The following is an 11,810-nucleotide window of genomic DNA, read 5'->3' as shown; positions in this document are numbered from 1 at the left end:
GGAATTACATGAAAAACAATAACTCTACCAATGTGTATATACCAGAGTGTGAATTGCAATGAAAAATTTGCTTATTTGGCAGTGAAAATATTGACATCCTTTGAAAGAATGAGACAAATTAGTGTACATAACATATGTAGCGAGACTGATTTGTGCAGACAGAAAACAAGGTTTCTATGAAAAAATACACTTCATTCCAAAAGAACTTCATTAATTTGGAAATATGCTTCAGATATAACAAAAACTTTTTAACTCACCCTGAGGTTACTGAAAACATTTCATATGATTATCATACTCTGAAGGTTCCTGCATTGAACACTTTAGAGAAGAAAGCTGACAATTGATTTACACTTCCTAATACTTGGAGGTAAATAAAGTGCGTAAGACAAGGGAGCAAATGGGAACTTCAGTGAAGGGCGCAAATGGGGAGGTGATAACAAGTAGTGGTGATGTGAGAAGGAGATGGAGTGAGTATTTTGAAGGTTTGTTGAATGTGGCAGATATAGGGTGTTTTGGTCGAGGTGGTGTGCAAAGTGAGAGGGTTAGGGAAAATGATTTGGTAAACAGAGAAGAGGTAGTGAAAGCTTTGCGGAAGATGAAAGCCGGCAAGGCAGCAGGTTTGGATGGTATTGCAGTGGAATTTATTAAAAAAGGGGGTGACTGTATTGTTGACTGGTTGGTAAGGTTATTTAATGTATGTATGACTCATGGTGAGGTGCCTGAGGATTGGCGGAATGCGTGCATAGTGCCATTGTACAAAGGCAAAGGGGATAAGAGTGAGTGCTCAAATTACAGAGGTATAAGTTTGTTGAGTATTCCTGGTAAATTATATGGGAGGGTATTGATTGAGAGGGTGAAGGCATGTACAGAGCATCAGATTGGGGAAGAGCAGTGTGGTTTCAGAAGTGGTAGAGGATGTGTGGATCAGGTGTTTGCTTTGAAGAATGTATGTGAGAAATACTTAGAAAAGCAAATGGATTTGTATGTAGCATTTATGGATCTGGAGAAGGCATATGATAGAGTTGATAGAGATGCTCTGTGGAAGGTATTAAGAATATATGGTGTGGGAGGAAAGTTGTTAGAAGCAGTGAAAAGTTTTTATCGAGGATGTAAGGCATGTGTACGTGTAGGAAGAGAGGAAAGTGATTGGTTCTCAGTGAATGTAGGTTTGCGGCAGGGGTGTGTGATGTCTCCATGGTTGTTTAATTTGTTTATGGATGGGGTTGTTAGGGAGGTGAATGCAAGAGTCCTGGAAAGAGGGGCAAGTATGAAGTCTGTTGGGGATGAGAGAGCTTGGGAAGTGAGTCAGTTGTTGTTCGCTGATGATACAGCGCTGGTGGCTGATTCATGTGAGAAACTGCAGAAGCTGGTGACTGAGTTTGGTAAAGTGTGTGGAAGAAGAAAGTTAGAGTAAATGTGAATAAGAGCAAGGTTATTAGGTACAGTAGGGTTGAGGGTCAAGTCAATTGGGAGGTGAGTTTGAATGGAGAAAAACTGGAGGAAGTGAAGTGTTTTAGATATCTGGGAGTGGATCTGGCAGCGGATGGAACCATGGAAGCGGAAGTGGATCATAGGGTGGGGGAGGGGGCAAAAATTCTGGGGGCCTTGAAGAATGTGTGGAAGTCGAGAACATTATCTCGGAAAGCAAAAATGGGTATGTTTGAAGGAATAGTGGTTCCAACAATGTTGTATGGTTGCGAGGCGTGGGCTATGGATAGAGTTGTGCGCAGGAGGATGGATGTGCTGGAAATGAGATGTTTGAGGACAATGTGTGTTGTGAGGTGGTTTGATCGAGTGAGTAACGTAAGGGTAAGAGAGATGTGTGGAAATAAAAAGAGCGTGGTTGAGAGAGCAGAAGAGGGTGTTTTGAAGTGGTTTGGGCACATGGAGAGAATGAGTGAGGAAAGATTGACCAAGAGGATATATGTGTCGGAGGTGGAGGGAACGAGGAGAAGAGGGAGACCAAATTGGAGGTGGAAAGATGGAGTGAAAAAGATTTTGTGTGGTCGGGGCCTTGAACATGCAGGAGGGTGAAAGGAGGGCAAGGAATAGAGTGAATTGGAGCGATGTGGTATACCGGGGTTGACGTGCTGTCAGTGGATTGAATCAAGGCATGTGAAGCGTCTGGGGTAAACCATGGAAAGCTGTGTAGGTGTGTATATTTGCGTGTGTAGACGTATGTATATACATGTGTATGGGGGGGGTTGGGCCATTTCTTTCGTCTGTTTCCTTGCGCTACCTCGCACATTTTCTTCTCTATCGTTACCTTGATTTTCTTCAGCCCATTATTTTTCTTTCTCTTAATCCTAACATATTTCAGCAAGGTAGCTTGTAGCCTCAGAAACATAAATGATGGCCTCATTTGCACACACTCAGTCCCCAGCAGTCATGTATGATGGTTTGGTGAAAAGACAAGTTGATTGCCTTGCATAAGATGAAATGTAACAAAGCAGAAGTGGATAGGAATTGCATTTGAATTTCTCAAGCATCTTGTTTCTGAATTGTGCTCTGCCCACCTGCTCAAGGTCCATCTTTTCAACTGCTAAAGGCTAGCATAAGAAATATATTTACTTTTTGTGATGGCAGTATTGTAATTGAGATAGCAGTGTATTGATTTACTAAAATGATCATGCATAATATATCTTGAATTAGTCTTCACTTTTGTAGATATTGAAGATTGATAATTTTACACATAGTCATGAGGATAGGTACTTTATACGTGACAGCTAGACTGAATTTAAGCAAATGGGGCTATTATTCACCATCATTTAATATTATCTGGTAAAGATTGATGCTATATGGCTTCAGAACTTTGCTGATTCAGGTCATAGTTGTTTAAAGGAGTGTATGAAATGGAAAGAGAAACCAATAAAGTACGAGTTGGTGGTGAATATAGTGTTCGTGATTTTATTTCATGTTTGCTCTTGCAATTGTGCTTCAGCCCCCTCTCGTCTACTTCATTGGCCTAAACTGAACTAGGGCATGTGAAACGTCTGGGATAAACCATTGCAAGGTCCGTAGGGCCTGGATGTGGATAGGGTGCTGTTGTTTCATTGCATTACACATGACAGCTAGAGACTGTGTGAACGATTGTGGCCTTTTTTTGTCTTTTCCTGGCGCTGTCTTTCTGAAACAGGGTAGTGATGCTGTTTCCTGTGGGGCGGGGTGGCGACATGAATGGATAAAGGTATGCAAGTATGAATATGTACATGTGCATATATATGTTGATATGTATATTTTCGTGTGTGGTTGGATGGGCCGTTCTTCGTCCTTTTCCTGGCGCGGCCTCGGGGGTGGGGGGGGGGGGGGCAATTGGGTGTAATGATATGGTGCCCTAGCTCAGCCCACTGGAAGCACGTCCTTCCCTATAAACCACATCGCTCTAATTCGCTTTGTCCTTTGGTTGCCTCATATTCTCTTTCATGTTCAGGCCCAAAGCCTTCAAAGCATCTTTCAATCCATCCGTCCACCTTTTCCAACTGCTGCTCCCCATTTAGCTTCTGAAATTGTGTTCTAGTCTTTTCGTTTTATGATGTATGCCTTAGTCTTGGTGTAATGTTTGATGTCCTTCATAGATTCTAAATCTCTTGATTTAAGAAAAAAATGTAAAGGCAAATTCATCACTAGAAAAATGATAGTCATATGTAATGAAATGATAGTAAAATCAAATTATAACCAACGAAGTTTTAATGAGTTCAAGATACAAACTTCTGGGAAAACCTGACTTAAGGAGACAAACTGCAGTCATCAGTCTTAGGTCTGTGCCAATATGACATCGCCTGTTCATCATGGCACAGCAATTTGTCAAAGGAAACAAATATATGTACATAAGAAATTGAAATACAAGAAAAGGAGGGTTTCCAGCCCCCGCTCCTTTCCCCTTTAGTCGCCTTTAACGACACGCGGGGAATACAGAGGTTGAAAGGTTGACAAAGGATGTATGTCAGAGGTGGAGGGAACAAGAAGTAGGAGACCAAATTGGAGGTGGAAGGATGGAGTGAAGATTTTGAGCGGTCGGAGCCTGAACATGCAGGAGGGTGAAAGGTGTGCAAGGAATAAAGTGAATTGGAACAATGTGGTATACCGAGATCGATGTGCTGTCAATGGATTGAACCAGGACATATGAAGCGTCTGCGGTAAACCATGGAAAGTTTTGTGGGGCCTGGATGTGGAAAGGGGGCAGTGGTTTCGGTGTATTATACATGACAGCTAGAGGCTGAGTGTGAACGAATGTGGGCTTTGTCTTTTCCTAGCGCTACCTCACGCGCGTGCGTGGTTAGGGAAGGGGCATTTCATGTGTAGCGGGTGGCGACGAGAATGAATAAAGGCAGTGAGTATGAATTATGCATATATATATATATATATAGTGTGTGTGTGTTGAAATGTATATGTGCGTGTGTGGACTTGTATGTATATACAATGTGTAAGTGGGTGGGTTCCGCCATTCTTTCATCCTTGCGCTGCCTCGCTGGCGCGGGAGACGACGACAAAGTATGATATATATATATATATATATATATATATATATATATATATATATATATATTCCCAGCTTTTACTCATGTAATACGAATTTTCCTTTCAAAGAAAAGTTTGCTCCACTGAATCATGTTTCTCAAACTGCACATGGTTAAGTCCCTTTGGTATCTGTCCAGTTGATTAATTCTGTAATTATACGCAATTTCACTACAGTGTAGTAGCTGAGAGCACTTTCTAGAACATCATATTCATGTACTGTACCAGCTGAAATACGCGTCGGCTTAAGTATCATAACAGGAAAATAAGGACGCCCAGAGCTACTGACGGGAGCGAATGAGGGACTTCAACGAGTCACAAGAAATGAAATATTTGAAAAACATGAAAGACATTATCCTCGCTGAGTTTCTATTAGGATTCGTTACTAACTATTCCCACCTGACGATGCTAACCATTCCACTCCACCATTATGTATCACTGAACGTCATTTAAGGAAAATTCTTGGGCTGACTTTAGTAACCCATATTCATTTATTAAAAAAGAAATCCCCGTATTTATTAGATTAGATTTTGTAGGAGTTTCTAGTGCAGCTGCACCATTTGCTCCACTGTTAATCCGTCTTTAGGTTAGGATAAAGCATCGTTATCACTAACATCTGAAGTCATTGAACGTACAAGTCAAGTACAGAGTGTAGCAGGGTGAGTGTAATTCTGCTGACAACGCCTACACGGCTGTTCAGGAGCAGCAAGCGGGGCAAACTCTCAAGGGTGTCTCTTGTTCAGCCAGATAATGGCCACTACAAAAAGGTTCCTACTTGATCCTGATGCTGTGGAAGTAAGGCATGGGTGTGAATGTGGTACAGAGGTTAGGTGTGGGTGCAGTGCAGGGGTGTGGGTGTGGTACAGACGTTGGATGTGGGTACGGTGTAGAGTTGTGGTTGTGAAGCATTGTTAAGGGCAGTAGTGACAGTAAGGTGCAGGTTTGGTTGTATGGCAAATGTATGTATGTGATGAATTTGCATTACAATTTGGGCTGAGCGGGGAGCGAGTTTTACACTCGTTTGCCTCATCTTAACCTTGTACAAGTGTAACAAGTCTTTACCATGTATGTATGTACTTTTTGTGATTGTTTTTTATACTTATCGCCAGCTAAACTTAAAGCCAGGAATCGTAACGCATCAAAATAAACAATGTACAAAATATAGATTCGAAATGAGGTGCTTATGTATCATAAGAGAAAGGTGTATATTTGTGTCACTGTAAATATTAGTTTCAAAGTAGAGAGTATTGAGATTAGGTAACTTTTTTCTCAAAACCTAAAGCTATTCAGAATTACACAGTTCAGGAAAACGGGGTTCTGGCAGGTGCAATAATTTAAAAAATTCTGTAGGAATGCTGAGCAGGCGAGTTAGCTCCGCCCATTACCTACATTTGCGTACGCTGGTTGGTTAACTGACGATGACGAATTCTCAGCTTGGAAACTATTGGCCGAACTTGGATGACGTCATGGTCGTGAGAACGTGTGGCAGTTCATTCACTACACACAATTCAGTCTTGGATGTAGGAGGGTGGAGTGAATGTGTGCAGTTGTCTGTGTTGCCGTTCATGAAGGCGGTAGTGATCGTCTGGGCTGGAGAGTGAAATAACTTTTATCGGTATATAATACTGATATGCTGTGAATGGGATAGATTTCACTAATTTCTGAGGAAGGTAAGACAATTTTGCAGTGGTTGTTAGGAAAAACAAGACGCGTCAAATATGTACTATGAATTAATTTTACAAAGTACTGCATGACATTGTTTGGAAAATTGTTTATAGGTTAATCTCTAATGAGCTGAACAGTATATTTTCCATCTTGTGATTTTTTTTATATACTTTCGGTTTCCAGGTGTTGGTGAAGGTATCATTTTGTATTCATTTCCCATGCCTTTTAAATGCATGTATATCGGTGAGCAAATTTTTGTAGTTTTTGAGGGGCGCGACAATTTTTGAGAATGACATATCATGTCATTGGGTACGTTATATAGTAAGTAGGTTACCTACTTTTAGGTATCACTGTTAACAAATAGGCTAGGTTGAATACCCCCCACCCCCACCCCTAATCCCCCCCCCAAAAAATAAAATTATCTCTGAAAGTGGAATAAATCTGCTGTTTACTGAAATGCTTTTTGTCGTTTTCCATGTTAATTGATATCCACGCCCCTAACGTAAAGAATTACCCACGGTTTTCTTTAGGTAAAACTGCTTTGATTATAGGTTTCACAAATTTAATGAAAAGATTTTTTATGGTTTCCTGGTTAAACTGGAAAGTAAGGTTATGAAGGTTAGCGTTTCCACGACCACGTTAGAACGTGCACTTCCCACCATTCTTTTTTTTTTTTCTATCGTAAACTTAAAAAAGATGTGCTCCTGCAGCTGCTGTGATCTTCATGGTCAGTCATGTCATTGGTGGATCGTATTATATACATGTCTTGTTCCTGAGTTTGAAGAAGCTAGCATTACGCATTTAGAGTCGCCATTATTTACTAAAAGCTAGAAATGAATGATTACATCGATTTCTTTCGCCCGTACACTCAAATTTTGCGTTATGTTGACCTTTAATCAGGTTATACACGGTTAGAACGGCACTGCTAGTTGAATGAATTAGGCTTAAGTGTGATCTAGTGGTCAGGCAGAATGAGATGTTCCTTACATTTATTTCCCCATTCGAATTTCTGCTGATATTAGCTTATGGAAAACTGGAGTCGAATTTAGGTAGTATTGCTTAGCTCTCGTAACTATTGGTATGGAAGGAGGTAACTTGTCCGTCTGGATGGAGGTTATTTGCCAGGGTAATTTGTCTTATGTCGTCAATAGTAACCTAAAGAATGGAAACAATCGTGTAGTTTCCTCATGCATGAGTCTTGACATGAGCAGGCGTCTTACACCAGTTTTCAATGACAATTTTTCAAGAGATATCTTACCATCGGTTTGAAACCTTTATTTCCGTAAGCTTTAGCCCGTTGTTTCTAAGTATATGTTCCTTATGTGCTCTGCACGGAGCATCTGTATCGATTTGTACCCTTTTTTCAGCACTTCAGGAATTCTGGTCACTGTGGAGCTGTTGCTTTTGTAAGATGTTAAGTCTGACGCTCCCTTATACGGCTTGTGTCCTAGTCTGGGTTTTATACTTGTTCCTCTATTGTAGACTTTACTTAATTGATTTGGCACATTACATTTTGACGAATTAATGTCATTTTAGATAGTATTTTATACTTTGCTTTAGTTTGATGCATGATGTTAGGAATATCAGAGTACAAAGAAAAATGTCATTTGGTGACCTGCCTTTCTTATAAAATCATTTGATGGTTAGACGAATCTATATTAAACGTACACAGATAAAACTTGGAACTCTTGGGAGTTTCTGAGCTTGCCATGGGTTTTTCTCTTGGATTCGAACCTATCACTTCTGTGAGATCATTGTTGTACCACCTGGTTAAAAGAGGTAGTGCTGAGCTTTTGGTGCGTGTTCACCGTAACACAGCCAAATTTTAGGATTGTCTTTTAGAGCAGAAAATGCATTTGCTTCGTATTACACATTTTTTTTTCTAATTTTGGAACCTTTCCTGTGCTAACTTTTCTCCAACCTCTTCCATTACACGTTTCTCTGTGTTATGTGGATCGTACTACCTTCACGGTTTCCAGCTCTGCCTGTAGGGCTATGGAAGGTTGGTTAAGGTTTCCAGTAGAGGTCGTGGTTATTGTACTTGTGACGCTGAACTCGAAAAGTTGTTGTAACTACTACATGAGGTCAGGTCCAGAGAGCTCGATGAGTCACGTGTGTATCTTTCAATTGAAAATAAAAGTTTTCGGGCAAAAATTTATCTTGAACTTGCCTAAATTTTTCTATATTTTCGAAGGTTAATAGATTTCCTCGAAAACCTCAGTGTAAGGGCTATTTTTCATGCTCAATAAGGATCTGGGGTTGAAATGTTGTATTGGGGTCATAAAGGCCTGTAATTATGCATTTAAATTATTTTATCTTTGAAAGATTTTTTATAATTAGTTTTTCAGTTATTGGGTATCTGTCGGTCTGGGGAAGCATCATGAGATGTTTCTCATGATCTTTCAAGTATAAAAGCATTTCATTGTGTTACATTTCAATTTCAAAAAGGGTTTCAGGAAAAAAAAAATCCTGAACTTTTCCGTGCAGTTTTTGGTGTTTGTCTTAGGTTGTGAAAATATATGTGGTCATATAATCACTTTTAACTCCTGAAAGTGTTAAAGATTTTCCGTTTGGTTGGCGATAAGCTTATTAAAGCTTAAGACATTTGTATGGCCTACAATCTCACTTATCTATGGCCAGAGGTCTTTGAACTCGTAATTAGGTGATTTAGATTACGATAGCATATGTTTTGTCAGTGTAGTAAATGCCTTGATAGTTAAACTTGTTTAATGAGAGGCAGCCATTAGAATAAAACTGTATTATTGTTGCAATGGCGACTCATGGGATGGGCCATTGTGAAGTCTCTTTCTCTGCTAAAAATCGAAACTCTTCTTTCTCTTTTTTTTCTAACATGTTCGCTTTGACCTTCTCTATTTAGTACTATTTTTCATCAAAAATTCATTCCTTTTTCCCTTTAGTCACTTTTTGTATTTCATTGAAAGCCTTGCAATGATAAGGACTTTTTACCGTTATTGGGCTGACATAATAAAGTTCCCGATTGTTTTAGATGAAACTGTATTTCACCCATTATAATTCTCACTCCTCCATACACATACTCCTTCTCACGAGCCACCGCGACCGTCATCAGTTTACTCACTGACCTTGGGGAAGGGGCGGGGGCTCTGCTTTACTGGTTCACCCCTATGTAATGTTAATTGTGGGTAATTGGCGTAATATTTTGCTTTGTGGAGGTGCGCTTGTTCCCGGCTGGTGACTGTTCCGGATGTATTTCATACCGGCGGATATAACCCACGCCCAAGGTATTTTATCAGGGCCGGCAATTACAACAAAATTCTCATCCAATGGCACTAGTTACCGTGACGGAATGTTTCCAGCATCGACAAACGTGTCCGGTAATTTTGAAAGTTAATGTAGTTTGGCCGCGTTACTGATCTTTGCCCCCCCCCCCCCCCTCCCTTGCTTATCCAACAATACCGCCTTCCCCACCCGCGGATAATGCCGCTTCCTTACTCATTCTCTTTGTTCGTCTCTTATTTTGATTTTCAGTGACAGTTGAAACAGCGATTTACTGTTCTCATTCTTCCTGAGGACAGGCCGTCAGTATAACAATGGCCCCGTACCTTGCACACACCTGCCGAATCCAGCAAAAAAGATTTCCCAGGTTCGACTTTTTTATATAGAGAGGAAATGCTCTCGGCGATATTTTCTGAGGTTTATTTTACCGACAGTCTTCTGGACTAGAATAGCCGATGAAATGAACGAAGTGAAGCGACAACAGTACATTGAGTGTTAACTACAACTAAAGGTTGACGTATCATGATTATTATCATTTTATGAACGAATTTATTGGGCCGGCCGGGGACCTATGTTAGATAATTTCAGGGGTCAGGTCAAAGGCCATCTTCACTACACCTACTGCTGTGTTTTTATGCTGGCAGGTCATTTATCACCACACCCAATTGTCCTGGCATCGGATTTGAGGCATTTATCTGCCAATGTGAGTATTAGATTCGATAGAGACACAAGAGCACGAGCGTTAACGTTGATTTCCCGAGAACAGATATCACCTGTGTAACCCAGTGGTAATTAGCACCACTCTTGCCTTCTCTTTCATTGCTCAACTATAGAAGCACAGAAATACCATTCGTTGATCTTTGTTTGAGAGCTCGGGGTCATGTACAGTATGAGAAGGAAACTGGATTTATGTATTCTACAAGTTGCGGTAAGGGAACATGCGATATGAGTCTTAACAGGATTAGTTTGCGCTTACTGATATCATGGCTACACATTAAGCATGTCATTAACATTTATGTCTGGTTGGAGTCCGTCGGTATTCAGACTTTTTTTATTTGCGTGTTATCACAGTATAAAATCTGATCATTGAAATATAATCTTAGAAGGTCTTTTAGTGTCATCCAATTCTGTGTGCCTTTTTATAAGAAAATTTAGAAGCGTTTGCTCAAAGCTGAAGTAGCAAATCAAAACACCCTTGCTTAAAAATGGTTTTGTATAATCACAGCGAAGTACTTCGTTATCTCTGTTCGATGTATTAATGCCTGCAAGGTACAGGTTGCATCTGAATTTCGCTAAAGCTTTGGTGAACGCTGAAGCAGTCACCCAGATAGTCTGTTTCGGATCCGCGGCGTGCACTATTACACTCCTATGGGTCTTTCACAGTGCTTGTTTGTTGTTTCACTGGTGTCCTTTTTCATACTTGTGACTGACATAGTTATGTATTTTTTTTCTTTTTACTCTGGGGTAAGAGTATTGGTTGTAAGTCGGTTATTAAATTGTTATTGTTCTTTAGTATGTAGTGTGTCTTATATGCCCAGTAGAGCAGAGTTGCTGGATTTTCTCAGGACCGTGTATTTCCTCTAAACAGTTTCTTACGTTTTGAAGACAAGAAGTTCCTTTTGCCGTATGGGAGCTTTGAATATTGTCATATGTTAAGCTGTATTGTTTCCAAGGTCATTGGTTTAATTCCCTTTTCTTTAGTTATGTAAAGGAACATCAGATTACCGAATTGCTTGTTGTCTAACTACCTTACGGCAGTTCTTGGGCACTCACAGTTGTTCTGACCTTGATCATTCATATTTACTTCTTGGGCACGACAGTATGACTCATGGGTTCATATGTAGCGTAGTCCTTAAAGGTCAGGTTAAGGCCAAGGGTCATACCGTCGTGTTCAAGGACACGACGTACGCAGGGGAGCCACGCTAATTGTTTTTCTACGGGATCATTCATAAATCTGTGACAGATGTCCTCAATTGTTCCATTCACGGCTACATAACAGTGACTTACTTATCTATTCTTATAGTTAGTGCGAAAGTTGCTGTACTGAGGATATGTTGGCCTAAAATTTTTGTTACGTGTCCTGCTAAAATTGGAATTGTGAAAATCAGCCATATTCTTTTGTTGCCATAAAACGGGGATGTTTTCATGGTTTGTTGCCAAGGGGAACTAATTCTACCCACCGGTGTGTCGTAAAAGGATACATATATGGCCGAAAGCGGAGAGTTGGAAATCCTATTCTTCGGTATCATATCTCTAGATGTAGGAATAGGAGCTCAGCGTGGACTTTTACTTTTTTTGGATTAGCCCAATTATTTTTTCCTGACCCTGTTTTGTTAAGGCGGTCAGGATTATATATATATATATATATATATATA

At 40.2% G+C, this 11,810-nt stretch overlaps 1 protein-coding gene across 4 annotated transcripts in view; it reads left to right on the top strand.

Moving 5' to 3' along the window:
- Positions 1 to 6,034: 6,034 nt before the first annotated feature.
- LOC139755885 (uncharacterized) overlaps positions 6,035 to 11,810 on the top strand; it is a 131,967-nt gene continuing 126,191 nt past the window's right edge. For all 4 annotated transcript variants that reach the window (XM_071674591.1, XM_071674590.1, XM_071674589.1 and 1 more), the window contains exon 1: positions 6,035 to 6,185. The gene's annotated coding sequence lies outside the window, so the exon portion shown is untranslated. The remainder of the gene's footprint in view (positions 6,186 to 11,810) is intronic.

This window comes from Panulirus ornatus, chromosome 20 (assembly GCF_036320965.1).
Source record: "Panulirus ornatus isolate Po-2019 chromosome 20, ASM3632096v1, whole genome shotgun sequence".
Classification (NCBI taxonomy): Eukaryota; Metazoa; Arthropoda; class Malacostraca; order Decapoda; family Palinuridae; genus Panulirus; species Panulirus ornatus.
This window is presented reverse-complemented; position numbering and strand designations above follow the sequence as displayed.